Below are 6,000 nucleotides of genomic sequence, written 5' to 3'. Positions count from 1 at the left end.
TGCGATTTGTGTGGGAGAATTGAGTAAATAGATATCTGTGGGTAAGTGTCAACTGCACATCCTGGGCATCCGGAAGGCTCTGGGAGCAGTTTGCAGAGTTATTTATAGACCTGGCTCTCCCCGCTGGAAGGCTGGGAGCGGCAGTACTGCGAGTTCACAGCCTGGGCCTGGATGGCATCTTGGCATTCTCAGAAGTCATTAGCTCATTGAATAAATATTTATTGAACACTGACTATGGGCCACGTGCCTTGTGTGGTTAAGAACAGAGTCTAATGTTCTCGGCTTCAGAAAAAAGATATCCTCTACCAGAAATGGCGACTTCCTTTATTAGCCCACGTTCCACCAGAGCGTATCTGTCATCACAGAATATTCTGTGGGGGAATAAATATATTTTGGGGTGAGAACTACATGAGCAGGTTGAATAAATTATTAAATTGTCCTACCTTTAGATTAGAATTTTTTTTAATCCTCACCCAAGGATATGTTCCATGATTTTAGAGAGAGAGGAAGAGGGAGAGAGAGAAACATGGATCAGTTGCCTCCCGTTCGTGCCCGGACCAGGGATTGAACCCACAACCTAGGCATGTGCCCTGCCTGGGTATCGAACCCCGCAGCCTTTTGGTGTACTGGATGGTGCTTCAATCAACTGAGCCACCGGGCCAGGGCTAGATTGGAATGTTTTCATTAAATGCTTTATTTTAAGATAATTGTAGATTCATATGCAACTGTGAGAAATAATAGACCTCGTGTGGCCTTCATCCAGTCCCCTCAGTGACAACATCGGGCAAAAGCACAGCATGCTGTCGCCCCTAGGGGTCTGACACTCACATAACAGGCTAGGGTTGTCTACACCGAAACTCACCAGGGTCCAGGGAAACGCTGATCCCAACGTCAGTAAAGTTTCAATATCTCCTGAAGGAATTAGGGGTTCAGTAGTTTTTCAACTTCTGCCACCCATCACTTCTACCCGTGAATCTTTTCGCCTTTTAAACTACAAATTGACTTATTCGATAAATATTTATTGGGCAAATACTACAAGTCAGGTATCCTTCCAGATGCCGCTATAATAGCCGCATATAAGAGAGACAGGCATTTGCTGTCGTGTCCCAGTGGGCGGAAGCAGGCAGGCAATAAACACGTGGACGCCGTGTGCGGGGACTTCTGGGCTGAGCACCCTTGTCTTCTGACACCGGAAAGGCCTGGGTGTGACCGGCATGTGGGGAAGGAGAAGGAAAAAGGGGCTTGGCAAGTGGGGCCGGAGGAGATGAGGTGGAGACCCTGTGGGCCAGGGTAAGCAGATTGGATTTTTATGCCCAGGTTAATAGGAAACCATTAAAAATGTTTAATCAGGAGTCTGAACAAGATCTCTGTAAGTGACCCTGGCTGGGTGGCACAGCTGGTTGGAGCATCGTGCAGTACACCACAGTGGGTTGCAGGTTCAATCCCCCGTTGGGGCACATAACTTAGGTTGCGAGTTCAATTCCCGGTCAGGATGTGCACGGGAGGCAGCTGATTGGTTTTTCTCTCTCTCATTGATGTTTCTCTCACATACTATCTCTCTCCCCCTCTCCTTCTAAAATCAATAAGCGTGTCCTCAGGTGAGAATTAAAAAAAAAAAGATTAATTGTTCTGTGTAGAGTCCTTTGGCAGAGACTAGTCTGAAAGAGGGAGAGCTTTGGGGATCCGGGGGCTCTCCTCCTGGTCCAGTAAAAGGTGATGCTGGCATGGACCCCAGCAGTGGAGGGGGGATACAGAGAAGTGAGCTTGGAATCCCTCTCTTTGTTCTTTGGCCCGTCTCTCTGGGGCTGCAGGACGGCAACCTGCACTAGTAAGAGAAGAAACTGATGTTCTCATAGTGAAGGGAAAGGATAAAACATACCTCATTTCCTTCAAATTCCCATCCACGTGAGGCGCTTCTTAACCATCATTTTTCTTTGTTCTGTTTGCTTTCTTCTTCGAGTTCTGTTTTGCTTCTGTTTGTTTTGGGCTCGGCCGTTCACGTGCGTGTGTAAGTGTAAGGCCCTAGGACGCTGCTGGAAGCTGTGCACGAGGGATGTGTTAATTTAACGGGCTCATTGCTCTGAGGCTTCTACCAATTTCTATAGGTTCCTCTACAGAACTATTATCCAATCTTCTGGTGGGAAGAAGAGGGGCAAAGAGACACACTCAGCTGCTGGTGGTCTTAGAGCTCAGCAGTACGAGGGGCTGTGAGCTCTCACCTAACCCCTTCCCCCAACCTCGACCCCGCCTGGAGTTCACTTGTCCGGATTCCACTTCTCCACAGAAACAACTGCCGGTCTCCTGCTGGGCTGGGGGAGGGGTGGGCACCTTGCTGCTTGGGGTGGGGGGTGTGCACTGGGGTCCAATGATTCCATCCACAGATTCAGCCGACACCCGCTGATGGCGGCCGCTGGCACTGCTGCCTCCAGGGTACACAGCGTCTCCATTTCCTGAGCTCTCCCAGGATCCTCTGCTCTCCTCACCTGTTCTTGGCCCCGTGTGTATATTTGATATTCACTTGTCCTAATGTTAATGGGAGGTAGCAGAGATAAACGTGTGTGTTCAGGCCTCTGAAAAAGGGGCACTGCTGTAAGCACCGTGTGGAGTCCTTGTTCAAACCCCCACTCAGAGAAAACGGGTAGGAGAAGCCTGCAGCAAACTAACCCTTGGTGGCCTGCAAAGAACTTGCTACGTGTTCTCTATTGGATGGCTTCCTTCAACTTCTCCCTCTCATTCTTGCCCAGTTTGGGGTAAGAAAAGTAGAACTATTTCCAAGGTAGGAACATGTGCAATATTTGGATTGCTTGCCAAATGTAACACAAAAAAGTACCTCCTTTGATAGTATTAACTCGCAGGACCGACTACTTGTCAATGAGTAATCTGAAGCTTTGCGTAAATGTGGGGAAACTGAGTTCAATGGTTACCTTTAGAAAAGGGGAAAACGCGTAACAGTTTACTGAAGTCCTAATAAAGGTTAATGTGCCCAGCTTCCACTGCATCCTTTGCCAGGAAACTGGTGCTGTGAGCTTCACGAATCATGGCATGATTGCAGAAGAAAGTGACCAGGATCATAGGTGTTCACTGAGTTCATGCCCTTGACCACGACCAGCCTGTGAAATGTCTGCAAAGGGCTGACGCGGGGTCGTGGAGGCGAGGAACCTCGGAGATTTGCTGGGCTGATGCCACATGGTGGGTGCTTCCTGGGACTGGAGGGCTCAGGCTTCCCCTCGCTCAGATCCGTTTCCCACAAAACTACATGCAAATAAGATTTTTTTTTTAAAAGCCCCCAAGAGCAGCACTTGGTTAGTACCACCCATCAAGGTCATACTGGAGAGAGAAACCGCAGGCACAACCTAAGGAGTAGAGCAGGCTAAGGAGAAGCACGGGCTCTGGGACCACCCTGGCCGTAACTCTGGGCAGAGAGTTTGCCCACCTGCAGAAGGGGGCTCCCCGGACAGCCTATGTCACAGGGCGGCTGTGAGAATTGCCTGGATCGATACATGTAAAGGGCTTGGAACGATGTCTAGCAAATAGATTCTCAGTAAGCGCTGCTTTCGTTATGATCATCTCAGCTAAGACGCTTGGAAGCTGGGCTTCCCAGTGCAGTGGGCACTAGCCACACGTGGCTACCGAGCAGTTAAAACGTGGCTGATCAAAACTGAGCCGAGTGGCGCGGGTGGGTCATACGGCAGATCCCAAAGACTGAGTATGAAAAAGAGAACAAAATACCTCATTTTTTCTATCGATCACACATTGCAGTGACAATATTCTGGTATATTGGACCTATTTGGATACATTAAATATGTATATGGGTTCATACATTAGAATCAGTGTTATCTGTTTCTTTTTTAGTGTGGCCATTAGCTCATTTAAAACCACATAGGCAGCTCACATTATATTCCTGTTAGCACAACTGTCTCCTCCGCACATGGCTTCACTCTGAACTCCACCCTGAAATGCCCCACGGGGGAGCCCGGGACACTTCTAAAGCACACACGGCATGTGTTTCTTACTCGTCTGATGCATTTCCCTCCCACGCAGCAGCAGCTTTCTCTTTTCAACAGTGACACTGGAATGTCCCTCTTCCCGCCGCTGAACCAAGCAGTGCAGGGTCACTGACGGTAAAAAGAAATCACAGCTCTCGGTGGACACAGCCACCGCAGGAGGTACGAGGCACAGAGGGAGGGACTCGTGAAACACCCCACGGTCTCCTGCAGCCGCCTCTGGAGTGCTGCCCTCAGGGGATGATTCGCTGCCCCCTCAAGTCCAAGGAACAGACGGAACACAGAAGTCTGCCCACCAGGAAGACGCTGGACCCAGTTCCGCCAAGATCCTTTGTCTCCCACAGAGCTACACGCATGGAGCTGAGAACTGTCGTGCCATGTAGAGAGATGCACACATGGTCTCGGGGTGCACACGTGGTCACATGCCTTCACTTGGCGGGTCCTGAGAGTCACTCATGTCTTCCTTCGACTCACGATTTCCATCAGGTCAGGCGGAAATTGGCTAATGGTAGCACCAGGCTATATACTGTGGCATCGCCACTAAAGACTCTTTTTAAAAATAATTAGCAGGCTTAAATTCACCTTCAATAGCAATTTGTAAAAAGTCGTGTGACCTGCGTGCATGTAAGTATCAGAACACGGGGCCCACAGGAAGAACTGAGATCGTGTGGCTTGCAAGATGCTCTCAGGTCTGTGGGCAGATGGGGCTCTAAACTCGTGTGTAAATTAGTGTGAGGATGTGTGAGCTGTCTTTCTGCATTTAGAAACACACACTTACAATGTCAGGGTGATGCCCTGGCCAGGTTGCTCAGTGGGTTGGAGCGTCATCCATGCACTACAAGGTTTCAGGTTCTGTTCCTGATCAGAGCACATATGTAGGCTGTAGGTTCGATCCCCAGTCGGGCTACGTTCCGGGGGCAGCCAATCAATCTGTCTCTCTCTCTCTCTCTCTCCCTTCCTTCCTCTCTTTCTGAAATCAATAAACATGTCCTCCAGTGAGGATTAAAAAAATGCCGGGGTGACTAGAGCCTGCGGAGGCCACCTCTGGCTTTGTGTACGAAGATCTTGAGCAAGGACGGGCCAGTGTCGGCCCGTGTATCCATCCACACACACACGTGATCTTAGCCAAAAGGCCGGGAAGCGAGCCCACGCACACACATACAGAGTGAGACACTCACACGCCACTAAAAATGGACATTTTTAAATGTACAACCCGGTGATTTTTAGCGTTTCATAATTTTTAGCATAAATCACAAAGTTGTGTACCACTGTCTAACTCGAGAACATTTCCATCATCCCCCAAAGAAACTTCACACCAAGTACTCACTCCCCAAACCCCCGCTCCCAGACCCTGGCAACTGCTCACCTGCTTTCTGTCTCTATGGATTTGCCTATTCTGCACATTTCATATAAACAGAATCATATGACACGTGGGCTTTTTTCTGTTTTTTCCCACTTAGCATACTGCTTTCAAGGGTCGCCATATTGTAGCAAAACGTATCAGCACTTCATTTCCCTTTAGGACAATGATATTCCACAGCGTGGAAACGTGACGTTTTGTTTATCCTCTGTTGATGGCCTCTTGGGCAGTCCCCACTTCTCGGCCATTATGAATAATGGTGCCGTAAACATTCACGTACAGGTCCCTGCGTGAACTCATGGTTTTGATTCTCCCAGTTATGCACCTGGGGACGGAACAGCTCGGCCGTGCAGTAACTCGGCTTACTGAGGAGCTGACAGACTGCTCCCAAAGCCACCGCACCCTGTCACATCCCCCGGTGACGCACGGAGATTGCTGTGTCTGCGTCCTCGCAGACACTCGATGTCTGTCTTTTGAGTATGGCCATTCAGGCGGGTGCAAAGTGGTACCTCACTACGATTTTATTTTTATTGAATTTAGCAGGGTGACACTGGTCAATAAAACTACCTGGGTTGCAGGTGTACAATTAATTCTATAATGCATCATCTGTATACCGTGTGCTCACCGCCCTAATTG

This window comes from Desmodus rotundus, chromosome 10 (genome assembly GCF_022682495.2).
Source record: "Desmodus rotundus isolate HL8 chromosome 10, HLdesRot8A.1, whole genome shotgun sequence".
NCBI lineage: Eukaryota > Metazoa > Chordata > Mammalia > Chiroptera > Phyllostomidae > Desmodus > Desmodus rotundus.
The sequence above is the reverse complement of the archived record's forward strand: the minus strand, read 5'-3'. Positions refer to the sequence as shown.